At 41.0% G+C, this 21,300-nt stretch overlaps 1 protein-coding gene and 1 long non-coding RNA gene across 20 annotated transcripts in view; one reads left to right on the plus strand and one right to left on the minus strand.

The window, feature by feature from the left end:
• Positions 1 to 21,300, minus strand: part of LOC139621280 (uncharacterized) — a 563,233-nt gene that overhangs the window by 202,639 nt on the left and 339,294 nt on the right. The window contains exon 5 of the long non-coding RNA XR_011690975.1: positions 16,182 to 16,218. This is a non-coding gene — a long non-coding RNA (uncharacterized lncRNA). The remainder of the gene's footprint in view (positions 1 to 16,181; positions 16,219 to 21,300) is intronic.
• Positions 1 to 21,300, plus strand: part of LOC139621276 (receptor-type tyrosine-protein phosphatase delta-like) — a 345,696-nt gene that overhangs the window by 108,741 nt on the left and 215,655 nt on the right. For all 19 annotated transcript variants that reach the window (XM_071477579.1, XM_071477582.1, XM_071477583.1 and 16 more), the window contains one exon: positions 20,037 to 20,109. The gene's annotated coding sequence lies outside the window, so the exon portion shown is untranslated. The remainder of the gene's footprint in view (positions 1 to 20,036; positions 20,110 to 21,300) is intronic.

Below are 21,300 nucleotides of genomic sequence, written 5' to 3' on the forward strand. Positions count from 1 at the left end.
AAAAAAAAAAAAAAACTCTGGACAAGTGTGTGTTATACAACTTATAAACTCCTCAACCACCAGTGAAAGAAAAGCAAATGCACCTTCCTGATATGTTTCATCCCCACTGCAGAAGTCCTCCATGTGGGCTCTGAACTACAGCCTGGAAGGTGCTAGGTTTATATTTTTGGATGTGTGTGTGTGTGTGTGTGTGTGTGTGTGTGTGTGTGTGTGTGTGTTCATATGTGTGTTTTCTCATTTCATCCATCGGGTTTGGTTTGCGTGTTTACCTGAGAAGAACAGCAGGGTGTGACTGAGGTGGAGAGAGCAGTCTCATGGTCCAGTGCACATTAGACAAAGCACAGTCTCCAGAGTCAGCCTTCAAGCTTTCACTCTTTCTTTCTTGATTTATCTCTGAGCAGGCCTGAACCATTTGGGGAAAATATCTGATTATTCTGATCAATATTACGGTTGTGTTTAGCTGTACTTTAGCTGTGACCTTTTCAATAATAAACACCTCTCTAACTTTTCCTCTCCACTGTTTCATGTGCAGGATTTGTGGCTGTAGCCATAGGATTATAATCATCCATGGTTAGCCATTAAAAGTAAGATCCTTGATAAACAAAAGTTGTTTTTCATCATTTGAATTCGCAAGTGGATGCCTAGGATAAAGCGCTTTGGATTAAAATCTAAATTTATTTCCAGAATTAATTCAATTTCCTTTTTAGTGTCTTGCCAGACCCCCTGCAGCTTTGGACGGGCCCATAATGTGTGTAAAAGGTCTGCTTGCTGGCCACAACCATCCCAGTGTAATCCTGAAGAGTTTCCATGTGTAGTCATTATGGCAGGAGTTCTGAAATATCTGTTTCTGACCTTCCAGTCAAACTCCATCCAATTTGGACGATTGGATAATTTATGGCAAGATAAGCAAGTTTGTTTCCATTCGTTTTCAAAAATGACAGTATCTATTTCTAGTTCCCCACTTTCTTTACTGTGTGAATCTATCTGACTGAAATCATGCTGCAATCCTGTTTAAAAATCAACTTTTTCATCCTCACATCTTATCAAAGGCCAGTTACAGTGTGTTAACGATTACAAACTGCCGTTAAGACAAGTCTCACAATGTTTTGACATCAGACTGATGACACCTAAAGCAACTGTTGAAAGTTCTGCAATGTTTCTGCTAACACTAACATTAGCTGAACAGACTGACAGGACAGGACGAGCTGTTTTACAGCTCTGAATCCTCAGAGACTCATTTCAAAACTTTTAAGGTTATAAAATCAAAACGATATTTTGTGCTTAAAAAGTTTAACAGGGAGGATCCGGAAACACCAGCTGTCTGTCATTTACATTCAACATCTGCAAAGCTACCTGCTGGCAACCTGTCATGTTTTGTGCCAGCAAAGGGAGTGACGAAGGCGGCTGCAAGATAGCAAAGATGGATGGAAACATTGTCTAGTAAAACAGCTGTCCTTGCAAATATTTCACAGAGGAAGCAAATACAGTGGACATGCTTGTTAGACCTCATGTATACACATAATGCATTTTGGTGAGTAAAACTGAATATAAACATAATGTAGCTAACTTTTGTTTCCAAGAACCCTCCACAGAGCAACTAGGCGACAGTCAATTTGTTTTTAGCCTATTAATTGCCAACACACAAAATAAATTTCAATTTGAACATTAATTCGAATAAATTTTAATTTAATAGCAATTAAATTTGCAGGCAACGTGGGTCATAGCTGATAAAATCAACTGATTTTGATATGAAAAACAATTCATCATTCAGCCTATTTTAATGTATCGTTTCACTGAACTCTTTCATGTTTTTTACTCTCCTTCCCTCTTTCCGTCCCCTCCCACAATTCCACTTGTATCACTCTAAGCAATCAATAATCAATGTGCGTGGCCTGCCAAAGACAACTCACCTGTAACACTGTTTACAGTGACTGGACTATAGCCAAGCCTTGATCAACACAAACAGAAGTTCTCACAGATGCAACCTCTCGCCTGCTGGCGTTGCAGAGCTTCACACTTGGGGGGCCACTCTCCTCTCTCCTGCCATCCCTTTCCCCTCCTTTCACACTCCTTCCACGCCAGCTGCTTAACCATGCAGCCTTGGAGTCATTTAGATTTTTCCCAGGTGGTTCAAATTTAGTTTGAACTTACAGGCGGGTTTAAGCTGATGAATAGCTTTTATTGAACATGAATAAATTTAAGGATTGAGATTAGTCAGCTCCTTCTCTCTGATGATCTGAGTTCGCCAGAGGATGTGTTCAGCATTAAAAAACTGCACTGAAGGAAACAAAATTGTGCGCAGCTTTCATTGAGAGGCGGCGAATGAGAGTGAGGGACGGCCTCTGTGTGAGCCAGTAGCTGAGGAGCATGTACACCTGCTTGTGAAAACATGACTGCATAAAGTATGTTGCATAGAGATCTATGTAGAATGACAAAGGTATCCCCGAGAATTTTGTTACCGTCTTGAGCACAGCTCAAAGTTAATCTTAGGTAGCCAGTCACTCTTGCAGCTCTTAATCTCTTGTGCTTGTGTTGTCTTATCGCTGATGTCGATCTACCCATCCTTGTCCATAAACTATCCCTATTATTTAGCCTCTTCAAAATTAAAGCCCCTGACACCAAATCTCCCCCAACGTGAGTAATATCACAGCCATTGACCTTCCCATCCCTCAAGCAGCCACTGGCCGGCACATTGATCGATCCTGCTGATGGCCTTGGTGCTAATCTTCCAAGGGACCGACAGGAGGTGACGGTATTTCACTGTTCAATCTGATGCAATTACCCTCAAAATAAGCACATTTTGGATAGCAGCTGACCTTTCAATGAAGCAGGGTGTGTGGGCGGGGATGTTTGTGCATTTGTACATGTCTGTGTGAGTGTTGTTATTTATCAATCAAGCTGCATCATAAACAAAACATATCCTGAGCAAGGTGTCAGAGAGACGTAAAGAATAGTGGGGTCGGGTGTGTTAGTAATGAAGCTCCTCTTCCTCTAAAGCCTTTAATGTCCCGCAAGGTTAAACACGCTCAGTGCAATTTCACCTGCCGCCATTTCACCACTTATTTCCTAATTTTATTTCTGACTCTAGGTAAGACCCTTCAGCCCATTTCAAAATAACATTAAGCATTTAAATTATGACGCTAAATCCCCCCAGGGAAGATTATTACAGAGGTTAAAATGAAAGTGATGTGATGAGATCACATGTGCTAAATTGAATAATGAAATGCACTGTAATCACTATGGATTTAAGAGGCGGTAATTAGAGTAGATATGATTCTTTACCTACATACTAATACTGATAACAGCAGTGCTCGACCTAGGTCTTGTCTTTGCCATAGGGCAGACTAGACTGGCCTGTAAATACAACGTCTCTTAAGAATGAACCAATTGAGCATGGACAGACACAAGCATCACTTCTCTTTTAAGTATTCCACAACTGACTTTCTACAAAGATATCTCTCTGAGCTGCTCCCTTATATGCACCCGTAAAAACCCCAGCACAACAAACACCAGAAAGCAAAATCAATAGTCAACAATAAGAGTATAGAAATGCATTTTTAGCACGCACGTTTTAGTGCTCCTGAGGGCCAAAAAGTACCGCAAGTATTTATTTGGGGAATGTGTCAGGTAGTTTATTCAAAGTGATAAATGCTAATGTTCATGTAAATCCTAACAAGTTGGTATTGCACTGGTATAAAGTTTAGGGACAAGATCAGAGCAGTGCAGGCAGACATCCTGACTCATAATCACTAGTACAGATCTAGTTCCAAAAATACTGGGATCCTACATTTCCCTTAATATGAGTGGATCGCATCTTTAATTACATCCCCTTGTTTCATCTTTCAAATCCTCCAGTTTGTAAAACAAAATTTCTGTCAAACATCTTAAGTCTCCAGTCCAGGACAAGGTCACCCAGATGGCAGAGTTATATTTTTTCAAATAGTGGAAAGCTCCCTACAGAGCCATGATTTAATTAAACATTACACAACTGTTTTGTGTAACAGTCCTCATGATGAGTAAACTGAACTGCATTTGTAGAAATTGTCAACTGCCCCAAAATAAGATAGGATCATATACTAATGGGTTATTTTAGTAAATGTGTACAGAGTGCATTGATAGAATATCATCCTAGTAGTTTAAAAGTACTGAGTGCATTGCTCAGGGACACTCCAGCAGGACAGAGGTTTGCTGATATATGAGCTTGAACCTGACTCTTCTGGTTGACAGTCTCTCTAACCGCTATTCTGCCCTGCCACTTCCATGAGATAAAGATTTCCTAAGTGTGACAGCTGAAGCACAATTCCCTTGCAAACTTTATACCCACTTTCATCAACCTTGCTCTCCAACTAGCCATTTGGGAATGAACCCCATACACAGCTGATTCTAGTGAGATGGGCATCTGCCTGTCCAGATGCACTATAGCCGCCTGCTGTTGGAAAACCAAAGGGACAGCGACAAGCACTTAGCTGGTCCCTCAGCAACCAGTCCCATTTCCTTCCTCTTATCTAAAGTGACAAGAGGAGTCTTCCAGCCCTCCTATGCCTAAGGCTCATCCTGCATTATCTCCCAGTGTGCTAGCACCACAAGCTATCTTGTGTCCCTGATTCCCTCTGTCTAAAAATATGCTAAAAAGGGTGATGGCATTGCTAGAAATTCAGAAGTGTGAACAAGTTGTGCTGTTCGGATGTTTTTCTCCGATTATATCGCAGGATGACGGATTCTGAGCAAGTGTGTGGAGAGCATGTGGAGATCAGTGCAGGTCCATTTTCCTGTATCTGGTGCCATGTACTGCATTGCCCTTCCCACCAAATGGCTGTAGTTACTGATCCGATAAAGTGTGTGTGAAGAATGCAAAACGACAAAACATGAACTAAAGCAGACACCCTAATGAGATATTGATTGCCCACACTGATGTTTACACTTTTGCCTGTCTAATACTCTCCAAGTCCACTTTAAACAATCAGCCATCTGTTCAAGCACATTCTGAGCTCTACTGTGCAGTTTAAATACGTCTGATGTTTGAATGAATAAACTGGAAGTTTTTATACGTAATGCAGCCGCTATAACTCATAAACTTCATTAATACATTTTTACATACTTTTCATAATTTTATATACTCCCGCTGCACAAAGTGGACCTAAAGTGAACCTAAAATAACTAAATGAATACACATAGTTTTTAAGCAGCTTCATACTGAATGACTTCACCGTAGCATACACACACAACTAAATTTGACACCTCACGTACACAGCACAAACAGCACCCAAACAAAGCACATGAAAATGTATGATTTTTAGCTGTTTTGACAAATCTAAAGACTCAAAGGCTACAAGCATAAAAACAGTTTCTCCTTGAGAGACAAGCCTGAGAAAACCTCAGCAATTACATCTTAGCCCCATCCTCCTTTTTTTTTTTCCTCCTTACTGCTAAGCACCAAATGGTCCAATTTTTCTGTACTCAATTAAAATGTGTATTAATTGTGAAAAAGCCCCAGGCTCTGGAGTCATTCTGATAGTATTCATTAGCCATGGCTTATACTTTATAGCCAGTGAATGCAAAACAGCAAATTATTGAAAGACATTTTTTTGTTCGAAACAACAAAGCTCAACGCTCAACCCAAGCTCCCTGTTGTTTGCTCAGTGGCCCCCGCTGCCTAAAGTAAGGGCTGAAAGCTCCCATATAATAAACCTGGGAAGCTACTCTTCGTGTAAAATCAATAGTGACGAGCTCCTTTAAAATTCTCAACTTTGAGCCTTTGATGCCCGAGAATACATTACCGCCGTTAACTAGGGCTCCCGTCCAGGCAATAAGCATGCAGCTCACTCTGCAGGCTCCATTTGCCCCCATCCCCACACAGACTTGCACCATTGCTATTACAATTACAGTGTATACCAAAGCTGTCGTCTAGTACTAGCTTTATTTATCACCCTGATCATTCCCACTCAGCAAATTTATCAAATGTTACAGTTTTATTATGGGTCATCGATAAATCTATGGACTGGGCATGACAGTAGCTATGAAGTAAAAAGCTGTTGGAGAAGGTTTGATGTGTGTGTAATGCTCTGTGCATTCTAAGCACTACATCACTGCACAAACCCCACTCATTCTGTAACAATACCATGCATGTACACAACAAACAAACACACAGTCATCATGAAGCCTTCACTTTTCATATAAAACAGCTTTCCACATTGGGATTACAGCGATTACAATGATAATCATGCAAGAAAATGCATGTTTGTGACCACTCTGGTGTGCTATGTCGGGATGAGTGTGTATGTTTACAAAAATGTAAAGAGGAAGAAATAATATGCCTCTGAATAGTTTTGGCCCTGTCCACAAAAGCATCAAAGCAGCCACAAATTAAAATACATTCTGCCATAGGCTCCCATTTGCTGCTGTGCTCATTTCCTCAGTCGCACTGCATCACATTGGCTGTCAAGTGCAGGTGAATTTGCTTTCAAGTGCTTGCACATATGTGCATGTGTGGTATGATTTGTACAAGCAGTCGCTACCATGCTGCCCATCACTGTCACATGCTGGGCCATAATCATGCATGTGACAGACTTGTTAAGTGCTTTCCCACTTTCTGTGTGGACTTGAATTGCAAATGTGAGGAATTAAGTCTGAAGCAAAAGGTTGGATCTCGCCTTACTGTCCGCCATTAACTAATTGGCAGCGCCGCGCGCACAATGAGGACCAGAAAAAAACACAAAAAAAACCAAATGAAGAAAAGGAAACAGTCCTCTTCAGAGCGTGAGAGTGAACCAAACTCTGACTAAGACAAGCCGACACCGAAGAGACAATTCCCATGTGTCTCCTCTCACATTTTCACTTTAATTTAGTGATGTAAAGCTTTAAATGGTGTACTGAATCACTTTTATGAACAAAAAGATGGTAATTTTAGCAACAAAATGACGGAGGCAGCTGAAACTGGCACATGGATATGTGAAATAGCCTGTTCTATTAAACACGTGAGGGGCGTCACACCTACACTGTGGTAACACACTGAAGCATAGCACGCACAGGTTATAGCTCTATTATGTGGTAAATCCGTCTGTGCATTCACACATTAGAATTGCAAAAATGCAATTGTGTAGGTCACAAGCCTTTACATATTTAGAGATTCATGGAGCTCATGGCCTGTTGATTGCAAAAAGGGATGTAGTCCCCAGCAGTGATATGTGTGAGATTATGTGTGTGCTGCAGAGCCCTTAAGTGTAAGACAATTATGTGTGTTGGATCTCATGTGGGAGGACACAGGAGAAAGCTATTTATACAGATTATAACAGTGAATAAGGTGTAGAAGGGGTACATACTGCATGTAAGAGTGAGTGACACTATCTGAAAAAAGATCCATTACAAAAAAAAAAGCAAAAAACAGGTTTATTTATAATATTTTTAAGAAGAAGACTATTGACAATGACAGTAATCAATAGTTGCAAGTTTTTTGTGTGATTAAATTGGTGACCATGCATCACTTCCATTCGTCACTTCTTGAAGCCAATCCTTTGACTTCCTGATATCTAACAAGAAAATAGTACAGTAGAGGAGCTTAACTTTGAATACTGGAGCATAGGAGAAAAGTACCCCTCAGTCAGGAATGTGCTGCTGTTGAGTGACCTCATATTATCAACATGTCACACTACAACTGTGCAGAAAAAATGCTGGGTTTAATAACACCCACTAGATGGCTGCCAATACCTTTAAAGCATCACTGTCATGGGCAAGAACTAGAAAAGCATGTTGCGTGTTAAAGGCGCCCTTTGGTGAGACTCTCTGGGTGAGGGAAAACAGTGCAGTGGTGTTTATCGAAAGTCTTCCTATGATCCTGCAGGGAGTTATTTGTGCGTGCAGGTTAATGTTTATTCTGCACAGGCCTTGGAGACCGTTTCTGAATGGTGGCCTGTGCACCTTGTACCATGATGCATTTGTTAAAATGATATATAACTTGTCTGCAAATACCTGATGGTCAGTTTTACACAGTTTTTCTTTCACAATTTTGCATTTGCAATTTGTAAGCACACTAAGTGTTGTCTTGGTGCTCAGCTAGATGCCTTTCATAGCTTTGACCACTTCTGAAAAAGAGGTGATAGTCATACCTCTCTTCATGCTGACACGCTGCTAATGGGGATTTAATTTAGCATAACTTAATTTAGCATAAGCAGATCCAAAATGCATTTGGTGACCTTCATAGTAAGGTGTGTTTTGTGTCTTACAGAGGCATCTTTGGCCAAGAGAAATAATATCTCTGCTGAGCTATTATAACTTTTATCATGCCTTATTTTCATTGTTGTTACATTTGTTATTATCCTGGACTAAGTGAGAATGAATTAAGTATTTAACACGATGAAAAGCTATTGCTGGTCTGTAAACTAATAGCTTATCAGTGGTAATAATGATAAACACTCTTTTATGCTTGACAAAAAAAGTAGGTCTCTCCTTTTTACATTTTGTCAGACACTGTGCCAGTACTGGTTACAGCCATACCTATCACATTGCTCATAGATAGTGACACTGTAAATCAGCAATTACAAACTGTCAGTAATCACAGCAGAAATTATGTTTGGCACTGGCTTTCAAAATACAGAGGGTTTTATGATTGCACATGTGGCCTTTTAAAACACATTTAAGCAGCACAGCAAGCTACAGGACATAGCTAATGCATCAATACATCACTATTTTCTATATTTGTTTATATCATTTCCATATATCCTTTTCCCTTCTTATTGTGCTAACTTCTCTGTACCTGTTCAGTATCATTACTACACTACTTTGCAGACATGCCTTATTGAGAAAGTAAGACCTATTCAGTGACTTTTGCATCTGTTAAAATCTACAGTGTATCACTGATTACAAATAATTGGACTCACAGCCTGCTCTTTGAGGTTTATGGTTAAGCCAGAATGACTTAATGAGGTTTTGCACGTCTTAGTGCATAAAACACTGCTGAAATTACTTTTTTTTAACAGTTTAACAGTAAGATGGCTTTATATGTTAAACATTTTAGGAGGGATCCTAAGATACTAATTCACTTCACTTCTGAGAGTTAGATGGTTAGGCACCAGCACCTCTAAAGCTCATTTAGTTACATGTTGTATAGGGTGATTTAATCCATACTCAAGCCAAAATGTAAAATTAAAAAGGCATATTTTTAAACCTTGGACAGAGCCAGGCTCACTCTCTCCTCTTCCCCCCTTTTTTATGCTAAGCTAGGCTAATCTCCTGCAGGCACTAGATTCATATTTAATGTAGAGGTATAGATCTTCTCATCTAACTCTTTGAAAGAGAAACATAATTTGGAAAATTGTCAATATATTCCTTTAAGATGCTGCTTCATCTACAGACTTGATTTAAAGTCCCTGATGACACTTGTGTTAACACTCCAGCTTCCTCAGAACACACTCCTCTTTGTTCAACAGCAAACACTTTTCTCCCTGACAGAGTGGGAATAGCATGTTCTCCACCACAAAAAGGGCACTTAGTTTGGTTATGTTTGGTTTGTCGGAGGACACTTGCTTCCAGCAAGGAAATGTATTATACAACTGCCTGTTCTGGTTCATCTCCCTCCTGTAACTCTCCTTCACCTATTGTTCTTTTGATGTTAAGTAAATATTACATATACTCTAACCTTGCTCAAGATGTGACATCTCTGCCATTGTCAATCTGGCCCTCTTTTTTCTGGCTCCAAGTAGCCACATCCATGTTCTCTCAGGCCTGTTCTCCTTCCAAGCTGTGGTGCAAAACTTTGCAATAAAACATTCTAAGTAACAATTTCTCTTATGCTACATGCTGAATCACCCCACCACTCCACCTAACAGCACCTGGGAAAGTCTTGACCAGACACAACACATCCCTATTCACTGAAAGAAAAAAAAATTTAAAAAAAAGAACAGCAGCAGCACAATCAGCAAAGCCATTTTTAATGAGCTTCTTCCCCTCTCCATCTATCAGAATGGAATTAGGACAGCACTCAGCGACTAAGGGGAGGGAAGCTGTGAGAATGGGGGCACATGGCAGAAGGAAAAAGTCTTCATTAAGGACAGTGAAGTGGAGGTAGGAGGAGAAAAAGAGGGAGAAAAAAGAGAGGAAGAGAGACTTAAGTGATCCAGAAATGCTTCTCTCCTCCTCACTCTGCCACCTAATCAGGGAGACAAAGTTACGCCGGTCAGAGCGTTTGTTATTCCAGCTAATCCCTCATCACGGTATTTCATCAGGTTTGGCATTTGGCTATCTGCATTAATTAGATATTCAACTGGACACCACGTTAATAACTGACGCACAGCAGATAATGAGAAATCGTCTGCGCGGCTATATCCTCTCACCATCACACTCCCTTTGTCAGCACGGGTGCCTCTGTGCTTGAAACACTGTGTTGTGTTTACCTGCACCGGATTTCATTTATTGATGATTCGGCCTGTTTTTAGTGCTAGTGGTGATAATGTACTGTCTGCACTTTGGGAGATAAGTGTGTTTTTTTGGCGTGATAGTTTGGACTTGTTCGAAATGTCTCTCCTTCTGTCTCCTTCGCTATTTTTATCTCTGCTCTCTTTTCCAAATTTTTTCTTCTGCTCTCTCCCTTTCTTTTATCCCACATTTCTCCTTAGTCTCCTCCCCATTCTCTCCCATTCACTCTTTCTCTATCGCACCTGTCTTTCTCATTTTTTTTCAGACCTTCCCAGAGGACAGTAAGAACCCCTATCTCTCTTTTGCACACTCTCCTCACTCTTAACCCGTCTCCTCCCTCCCCACCTTCCCTCCCTCCCTTCTTCCTGCCTTCATCCATATCAACACTGGGTGAATAGCCCCTCTCCCTAATATCCATTCACGCTGTTTCCCTTCTTCTTCTTGACTGCCTCTCCCTCTCTGGCTGTGTTTCTGTCTCGCTGTACCACTTTCAGGTTACACCCAGTGCTTTAATATTCTTCCATCCATCCTCATGCTGCCTCTCAACACTTTGTCTCTCCACCCCACCCTCCTTCCCTTCCTCCCTTCTACCAGTGGCATGACTTTCTCTTTAGTATTCAGTCAGTCACTGCCAAGTGTATGTTGATGCGCATCCACTTTGTCACAGGTCTCAGATCAGCTGCAATCATGGGAGGCATAATGTCCTTGTCCTTACCGTCTTCTCGGATGTAAATGCATGTTGCTTACTGTATCTCGTGTTCTTTGTTACCTTCTCTATTTTCTCATCCTTTAAGTGATTTATTTTGCAGTTGTTTCTTCACCCCATAGCTCTCACTCCTTCTTTCCAACTCTGAGCTGCTCTCTTCAAAGCTTAATCATTTATCAGGCAGACAATGTTGACTAAGAAAACACTCTTATTTACTGGAACAGCCTTGGGGAGTAGTTGCAGAGAGAGAAAGGGTCATACTCATTCACACCTTCACACATGGGAGCTGCGCAGCAGTGAACTGTTTGCAACTCAGCAGCTTCATTAGAGCGGTCAGAGTGCCTTGCTAAAGGGCACATGTGTAAACTTGGAAGAATTATTAGGCCAAGTTGAGGTTCTGTCCATTTTCTGCTTTCTTCTCCCACCTTTTCCTCCTATATCCTTCATTCAAACAGTTCCTCTCTTCCTTGATCCTCCCTCTCCTTTCGTCTTTACATTTATTTCTCCCTCTGCTTTTCCCATCTGTCCCTTGCTGTCACACATCAGGAGTGTGTCAGCGAGGATTCAGAGTATGTCAGCCCGCCGTCTGGTCATTCAGAGGGTTTTTTTTTAACCTTCCTTCATATGTGAAGGTTTCTCTCTGTCTGCTTCCTCCTCTTCCACCCTCCCCTCCAATTGTAAACAACTGATTATGCCTTTGAGTTATTCCATCGGCTTTTTTTTTTTGTAGCCTAATGATTCTTGTCATGGCACAAAGCTGAAAATTGAGGCACTCATTGATCCTCAGTGCAACAGTCTTTATCTTTCAACTTTCAAATCCCAGAAGCTCCTTAAGTCCTGTCTTTGGAGAGTCAGCACCAAACCCAAATCTCGCAGTCAATTTACCAGGCGGCCAAGTCGTCATTATTTTGTACATACTGCCATGATCTTACCATCATTAAAATTCATCCCTTACATAACCATCAAGGACGCAGTGTGTCTTGCTGAGAAGGACAGAATACACCATGCGTACATATACAGGCACCCACACGAACACACTCAGAGTCTATTTATTTATATACTTTCATATACGGCACATATTTACTTTCCTCTCTCCATTTTGGAAGGAGTGACAATTCAAAAGGAATGAATGCTCACTAAGCACAAGCTGTGTGTGAAATATTCAAATGGTGCCCTATTTACAAAGGCTGGAGAGTTTCTCTCCTACTGCCGTCACATGTTTGTTATGTGATATAAAAAGAGAGGAAGCAGCAACTCCAGAGACCTCATCCACAGAAATTATGCACCAAGTGGAATCTTTTTATAGCAAGTGTAAACACATTAGTTTTCCGCATTAAAATCTACTCCAAATGTAGGCAGTTGTCAAGGTTTGGACAACAGATATGCCAAGTCTTCATTTACAGAAGGTGGAGGATGCCTTTGTGTCTGTATATGCATGTTTTGGGTTAAGGATAGGATGTCTGGTAGGTATGGTAAAAGAGGGTTTGTGTGTGCTTATGCAAAATCCTGTGTGCTCCAACACCTGTGTGCAAAGGAGTGCAGCTGTGTGTGTGTGTGTATTTTCGGCCGAGCTGCCAGACGGCTGCTATCTTCGCGAGTCAGACGGGCAGGGAAGCTGGCGAGGCACGCCGATCGTTTGAAGTGCTATTCTCTGCCGGAAGTTCGATCCGCCCCGAGGAAATTTGTCATCTTGTTCCACCTTTCTGATTCCCGTATGGTAGGGGTGAGGGGAAGGGTATTTGTTCTAATTTGTTGTTGACATCTCAATACACACACACCCTTGTGTGTAACAGACCGGTAAAGGTAACTAAGAAATTTGTTTGGCCTTGCTGTGAAATCATTTTACCTGCTCTTTCTCTGTCTGGTTTGGGACAGAAGTGGGCCAAGCTGTTGTTGTTCTCCAATTCTTGACAGCGCATAGTTCATCTATCCACCCATCCTTTGGATATACACTGAGGTGCTCTGCCTTTTGCCAAATCTCTGATTTTGTCTTATTCTCTTGTTCAAACTAAATTTGCCTATCATTCATTCTTGCTTTTTTTCACCAGATCCACACCTGCTACCTCTGAAACCGGATACCTCTGAGCACTTCCTTATCATCTTATCTTTACCCATTTGACCCCTGACAAGGTGTACAGTATAACTATGCTGATGGACCCTCTTGTCATTCCATGTGAATTGAATACCTTTTCTTTCACTGGTTAATTAAAGCCACTACCTCACATTATTAACATTACTCCTCTAAGATCCATCAAATCCCCTGACCAGTAAGTGAAAATAAGTCAAAGGGGGAAGATAGAAGGGGAGAGTCAGGAAGAAGGTGAGAGAGCATATTGTGTAGAGACAGAGAGCCTCAAGAGTGATTCAGCCATTGTTACTCATCCCCTCCTTTTTGCAGGAGGGCTCATGTCATGAGTATTTTAAGTGCTCTCCATTCCGTTGTTCTCCTTTAATCCTGTTAGATAACTCTCTTCCTCCTCCTTCTGCATCTTTCTTTCTATTTCTCTTCTTTCCTCCTCCGCTCCCCACTGCCCACTCAGCAAACGGTGAGTCTTATGCTCTGTGCCACAAGAAAGGCAAGAGTGTGCCTAAACAAGGTAGAAAAAAAAAAGGGGGGGGGGGGGGGGACAAAGCAAGAGCAAGAAGGAGAGGGAGAGGGGAAGGAAGATGACAAAGATGTGTCGGCACTGGTAGGTGTTGGAGAAATCTGCTAGCCAGAGCGGGCTCATTTGTTATGAGGAGGGATGAGTGTGGATAAGAGCCAAGACAGTGGCGAGTGAGTTGTGAAGTCGAGCCTGCACACAGCTTGTAGTTAAGACACAGATATAAAAAAAAAAAAGGGTTGTTTTGAAATGCATGTGATACAGGAGGTATTGTAATATCCAAATTTCAATATCCGAAGAAGCTGCAAAACGGAGCAACATATCTTGTATTTCAGTCTGTATTCTGTCAGGTGTCCAAACACACTTACACTCAAGGCTTATGCGCACACACAACTTACAGAAAGAATGAGTGTTCTGACATAAAAGTCAGTATTTTGTAGCCTCAGAACAGTCTCCTTTCTCCATTCCCTGCTTTTTATAGCATCTGATGATAAGAGGTTGACTCACACTGGATTCACACTTGTATGCCAAACAAAACGTGATGCAATGTTTCAAACCTGCCTTGTAACAGCTATGCAAAACAAGAAACACTCCATCAACCTCACTGAAGCCATGTCTACTTCACAAGAAATACATTTCCCACATGCTCCGATCCCCAGCCCATCATTTACATGAGGACAATTACAAATGAGGGAGTTGTAGAGCAGGAGCCTGGCACTGTAGTCCCTTTGTCAAGCCACTTAGTGCAGGTGAGGTGGGGCAGCCACATTCTTGCAGCTCCTTACATGGGAAAAATGGGTCACAACAGTAGAAGAAGAATTTGCTAGACCAATAGCACAGACTAGTGGTGAAGGCTTAGAATTGCATTAAAGTATTCAGGGCAAGTCTTAGGTTTGTGCCGTGGATTTCAGAGTCTGGGTGAGGAACATTCAGTCAAATCCAACAATCATAATTTCAGCCATCACCATAAGTGGATAATCCCCTTTGATGCATGGTCAGCCCATTTTTGCAGCACCATTATTCCCAGTCGCTTGAACAAGTGTAACCTTCTCATTCACACTCCAACCTCCTGATTTACTTACAAATTCCACTCTTCCTCTCACTGCCAAAGAAATTAATTCAACACAAAAAGGAGACAGGAGGGGCAGGTACTTGTGCCGAGAAGAATTTGCATGACCCAAAAATGCCCTGCCTCTCTTCCCACTCCATAAATCAAAGGGATAGGGAGAATCCCCCGGTGTCTCCATTCTTTGTCCTCAAAGGTGATAAATTGATCCCTGGTTGGCTAATAAGCAGAGGCACAGGGCAGCCCAAACTTCCCAAAGATTTATGCGGAGACAAGTGGATTTATAGAGGAGGAAATGTGAGCGATCGGGAGAACAAAATCTATTTACTTTATTCATCCTCCAAGTTCTCATGAGATTCCAGATGGGAACTCCTTAGGGAAACCTGGGGGTGTACGCATCAAGGAAGTAATGCATCAGGACAGTAGAAATAGAATATATGTCATGGAGGCAATGGATGTGATGGAATTACCTGGTTTTGATTGATGAACATGTGTTTCCAATTACAAAGAATCTCAATCTATGTGAATATGCCCACCGCCTTAAGATGGGTCACAATCCACCACAGTTTTGATGAATTTTGTTGCCCGACTTTGCCCCCCTTTTATTAAATTGGATATAAAAACAGAGCCAGTTGCTGTAAATCAATATGATGGACACTTAAGCATTCTTAGGTTTGTCAGCAGTCTCGCCAAATGAAGGGAGGGAAGAATGTGGAAGGCAATCTAACAGCTTGCAGCCTTTGCCAGACATAAGAGAAACCTTTTGAGGCAACCCAACCAGTCATCTTAATGACGTGAGGTGATATGGTGACAGGAAAAGCGGTCTTTTAAGAAGATGATCAATGCTATCATCTTTTCTGAAGCTGACTGGAAAGAGGGACAGAACATAGTGGCATAGAGTTTCCTAAGAGTGCCAAAGGCAGATGGAGCTATGCTCCTTTCCTTTCTCTACCTCCCTCCTTCTCTTTATCTAATCCCCCTACTTTAGCCTTAATGTGTTTTCCCTCTTCCCATCCTTCCCCGCTGCATCCTCCTGTTCCATACTCAGTTTCATCATCTCATCTGATCTCTCACCTTTTACCCTCTTCATCCTTCATCACCTTGCCCCTTCCATCTTTTCTACTGTACATCCCTTCAATTTCTGTCTGCCACACACTATCTCATTCAACCCCCCCCCCCCCCCCCCCCCTCTTTGCACTGACAGCAGGCTTATCCTGTTGTGTTGATGAGATATTTGAACGATTAACATTATGCATGCTGAGCAGATTATGATAGCCTTTGGGGAGGAGCAGTTTCAGCATGATGGAAAGTTTTCAGCATGGTAGAAGCCTCTGCTGATAAAAGGGCTTTGCTTGCAGACAAGGGAAAGGTACCATACAAAGATGAAGTCTGTACTCACCTTCTCTTCACAACCAAAGCCTTCCACTTTCTTCATTCTAGGAGAAAAATGGACAAAAAATTAGTTTGCTTCAAAACTCTTAATGCAATATTTAAAATGTGATAAGAGGAGAAGGGACATCAAGGGTCAGTTTTAGCAGTAACATGTCAGTTTTTCATGACAAATATTCACATAACTCATAAATAAAAGTTGCTGCTTCATGAAGTGATTTTTAGAATTTGGATCTTTGAGTTTGGATTGGAACATATCTCAATGAGACAGCTCACATGGCATTTGTGATATGCCGTCAACATCAGCGTGACTATTGCAAACTTATGCAAATATGTCTAGAATATCAAACTTCCTCCCACCCAAAGCACATCTTTTTTGGGTTTGCATGACGCCAATTCCAAATAGACATATGATGTACTATATATCTAATTCCATCTATGTCTGACAGTGACGCTACCCAGTGCCACTGAGGCAGCTGTGGGTACAGAGAGAGAGAGGGGGAAGCGAAAGGCAGATCACTTCCCAAATGCTCATTTTTAGCTGGCTTGTTTGGGCACAGCGCACCAGAGCTGACGAGCTGAGCACAGAGTTTTTGACACAATGGTGTCAAACTCGGGACTGTGATGTTCAGCTCGCACAACTGAATAGCATCACACCTGCTGGCAACATGCAGACACAGACACAAACAGACTGTTATCAAGTCACTGTGTGCAATTAGTGTGTTTGGGAGTGCTGTGAATCTTAATGACACATTTGCCCGACATTGTTTCATTAAAGAGGCTTTCAGAGAGATGGCATATGGAATCTGGAACTGCTGAAACAATTTGGAAATGGCAGTGCCTTGTAACAACAGTGTTGTTAAATACTGGTAAATTATATTACTTCAGTGATTTATAACTAGAACTAAATACTAATGCTTGAAACAAGCAGCAAGGCAAAGTCTGTATGCTGATCTATATTTAGCACCTGTATAATTTGAGACTCACTGTCTTAAGTTTTGTTTCACTTCTCCGCACCCACTCTTATTTTGAGCAGATGTAGGGATCTGTATTTTTTGTACCATACTGTGTTCATGCTGTCATGAAGTCTCTTCTTCCTCAAAAAATGTGCCAAAAAAAAGCCAACGTGTATACAAACTGTAATCAGTGCAATAGTCTGTATTAAAGCTGAACTAATTGACAACAGTTAAAATACTTTATATTGATATACTGCATAAGATGTTTGGATTAGTGAGCCATTAGAGTCCCAATTATCACCTAACTTTGCTGTTCCCTCAGCTCTACACAGCATTTTAACATGTTTTGATTTTATGGCCCAAACTTCCCTGATTTGACTCAGTGTCGCTGCTCTCAGCAACTTTGTTTCTAGTCACAGCAGGCAGCTGTTTACTATCGATCTACTATTACTGTATACTATCTGCTCGACACAGAGCTGCAGGCAGACAAAGTTAGCAACTAGCTGCTACACACAGAGTGGAGCATTTAGCAGCTAAACCAAAACAGAACTAAAAATTAATAAACTTATATTTGCTGGGTGACCAGAAACATGACTTTATCGTGTATATTGAATACTCAACTATTTGCTAACCATTTAGCTATTTTGATTTTATTAAGGTGATAATGTTTACAACTTGTTTCTGCTGCTCCCAACTGTCAAGAGAGAAAATAAATACTTCAAAAGAATATGCAATGAACCTCTGAAGTGCTACCCCAACTAGTATTTACAGCAGGATTCAGTATTCAATACCTGACTGTATTTGTACAATTTTTTTACAATTGTTTTACAGTAAACACTGAACTATCTCTCCATACCACAGTCCATTTCCTATGCTGTTTGTACAAGCCCAATGACTCCATAATTCTTATGCTTTGTCAGCAGCAAAATGTGTAGTAAGTCATTTATGACTGGATGTGATCTTTGCTGCATTCAATCACAGTACTAAAAAAATAAAAAATAAACAAGGATTAGATTTTTTTTCAAACTGCTCCCACTTGTCTGTGGTTTTAGAAGTTGTGTATGGATAAGTAATATCTCCACCTCCAACTCAACGTGCTGGTGGTTTTATGCGTCGAGCTGGTGTCTCTGTTGGTTACTGTTCAGGAGAAGGTCATAAATGGGCGATTAATGTATGAAGCGCAGCCAGGAATGCTGATGCTACTGTCAGACAGCAGAGATACGGTCTGGTTCGGCTCACATTTAATGGAAACTGTAAAGTCCACAGCAGCACGTCCTAACTCATGCGCTTTACAGTATGTGCTCACTCAGAGGAGTTAACATAACTGGCAGTGAGAAGATATATCAAATGGCTTAATAAGATAGATGGAAGTTGGATTTGCTCCTTGTGACACTAAAATCAGGTTTCACACTTTCAGCATCTTACATCATATTTCAAGTCTAATTTGAGGTCTAAGTGCACCAAGGATGCCGCCAGCTCCAAAGTTAATCGTCATAGTGAGAAATAAGAACGCTTCATTAGGGCTCACTCTGCCAGTGGTGTCGGCACTTCTGAAAAATATTATTCAATACCAACACATGACTTTCAACACAGTCTCACAATGTGATTGTTCATAAGCACAATACCAGCTACTATGATGCCACATCGATGACTGTACCACCTACTTTTTTCACAGTAGCTATCTGGACTTCTTAGCAACCATTGTTAAGTTATGGGCATTTTAATTGCTATAGACAGGAGTCCATTAGCATAGCTTCTTGGGTGGCCATGGCCATGTTTCTCTAAATCATTAAGCTAATTATACAAGCTAATTAATCAGTATGCTTGGAATGGGCTGCGTGAGCAGACGTCGCTCTTTGTTGGCTTGCATAATGAAAGGAGTCCATTTTTAGAAGGGGAAAATGAAGAAGGGGTTGGAAGAGAGAAACTTTGATCTTGAAAGTAAACATGTGATTTTTGCATATCAAGTGCTTCAGCAAAGTAGAAAAAAAATGTGAAGTAGGATTAGAGATGCAAAAAGTCAAGCTAGATTCATATTTGTAGTGCTTTGAAGATGCAGATTATTGCATGGAGACAGTAGATGGGAGAGGTAGGGTGTGCCATTGTGTCCTTCATCTAATTATCAGTGTGATGTAAGACACACATATTTCAGAGATCTGCCAACCACCAGAGCCACTGTGACGTTTGAGGATAGTCAGACACTTTCAAGCATGTGCTTCACTTCCGTTTTTGACACTAGCTTGGTCTTAGCAATTTGTGTGGCAAACATGGAAGACCATTAATACTGATGTGTGTGCATGTCTGTCAAACCTTGTTTGTGGGCTTTATAGGAATATTGAGGGCCTCTGTGCTCATTGGACATCATTTAGGGTCCCTTGCCACCCTATTATTTTCTAGTCATCAATCTGAGCTCAGCGACTGACAAAATCAATTAAGGTTCCATGTATGTGCAGTTTATGGTTATAACTGGGCGTATATGTGTGTCAGTGTGTGTGCATGTACATAAGGCGCATATTCATGCTTTCTTGCACACAAGTAAGGGTGCATGAGAGACAGTCACTGTCAGAAATTATTACTTACAAGCCAATATAACCAAACATCCTGCTATCCTGTCTTCAGTATGTGGTGGAGACACTTTCAGCATTCATGCAGGAGTCTATTTTTAGCAGTTCTCATTATGCACAATGGAAAACCTCCTCAAAGTACATGAACCACATATGAAAACCTAATGAAAATACTGCATGCTGATAACTCAGTTATTCATAGAGGCTACAGTGTATGTAGCTCGTCTCCACACATCTCAATATGTGATTATGAATGCAAACTTTAAGTGTTTAGTGGTGAATGGACAATGGTACACATCCACTAAAGGATGACACATCTTGACCTCTCTATCTCTTTTTCTCCAGGGAGATTCTGAGGAGTTCTCTTCTTTCATCACTCTGGTCTGAGGCAGCAGTCGCAATTGATTATTCCAAACGGGTAAGATCCACATTTTGTAATCCAGAAAAAAAACCTTCCTTGAAATTGTATTATTTAATAAAGCAATCCATCTATGACAATCACTTGTGACCAAAATCTGTTTTTGGTGTTCAAATGTCAATGCCCCCAGATAATGACAACAGCCCCTACAAATCAAAGCAAGGGTGAAACAACTAAATGTTGTTAGTATAGGTGAATTTAAACATGTCTGCACATGATCTATTGCTTTAGTTGCAGTAAACTGGTTTCTTGACTGTCTGACTTCTATTATTTGATATGAAATAATACTTCAGCTTGGCAAACCAGTTTGGTTTGATTTCCTTTTTGGAACCAGGATGAATGTTCTACAAACTGTAGAGCAGTAAATTCATTTCTCACGAGCTGTGTTTACAGTATTACACAGTGAATTGTCCTGCTGTAATGACAATCCAAAAAAAATTGACTGCTATTCTTCTCACAGACATTTACAGATCAGTATTGGTGATGCTGTTGTTTGGCTACCGCATTGGACTGATGCCTAATAGCTTGGAAGATATCTGGAATTGCTTTGTATAGCATAATGACGCACATAAAGCATGCTAATGGTGCCCTCTGGAGTACAGGAATCTCTACTGCTGCTGCTGCTCTACTGTTTTTTAGAGGAGATCTGTTTTTATGTTAAGACTGTGTAGGTGAGGCTCAGACTCACAGTTCTTGCAGCGTTTAGAGTAAGGACTGACAGGTGCTTTTAGGACATCGTGGAGACTTGAGTACATATGCAAACACACAGGGACCACAACAAGAGGCTTTCTCAGAAAAATCTGTGATAAGCTAGTTACAGTAGGTGAACTAAATATAAATGCAGTGAATCCCCAGAATCAGTCACAGGAATATAATAATGACATTTGCATTCTACTGCATTATCACATATATAAGGGAAATACTTGACCAACATGGTCACATTATCACAAATTCTCAACTCTACTGCAATAAGGTAACATGGCATTAATTAAATAAATCACTTCCAGTGCTAACTAATCACTATCCTCATCATAATGTTCTAGTTGGGATAATTAAAAGCACAGCTCTTGTTCTTTGCAACCAGAGTCTATCACTATGCTGTTTTTCAGATCAATGAGTAGAGCTGTGGTTTCCCCCAGAGGACTTGTGGGTGCAGCTGTAATTGGAGCGCTTGTGTTGCTGCAAGTTACT

Source organism: Trachinotus anak, unplaced genomic scaffold (genome assembly GCF_046630095.1).
Source record: "Trachinotus anak isolate AG129_WGS33_773 ecotype Australia unplaced genomic scaffold, CSIRO_AGI_Tana_v1 ptg000005l, whole genome shotgun sequence".
NCBI lineage: Eukaryota > Metazoa > Chordata > Actinopteri > Carangiformes > Carangidae > Trachinotus > Trachinotus anak.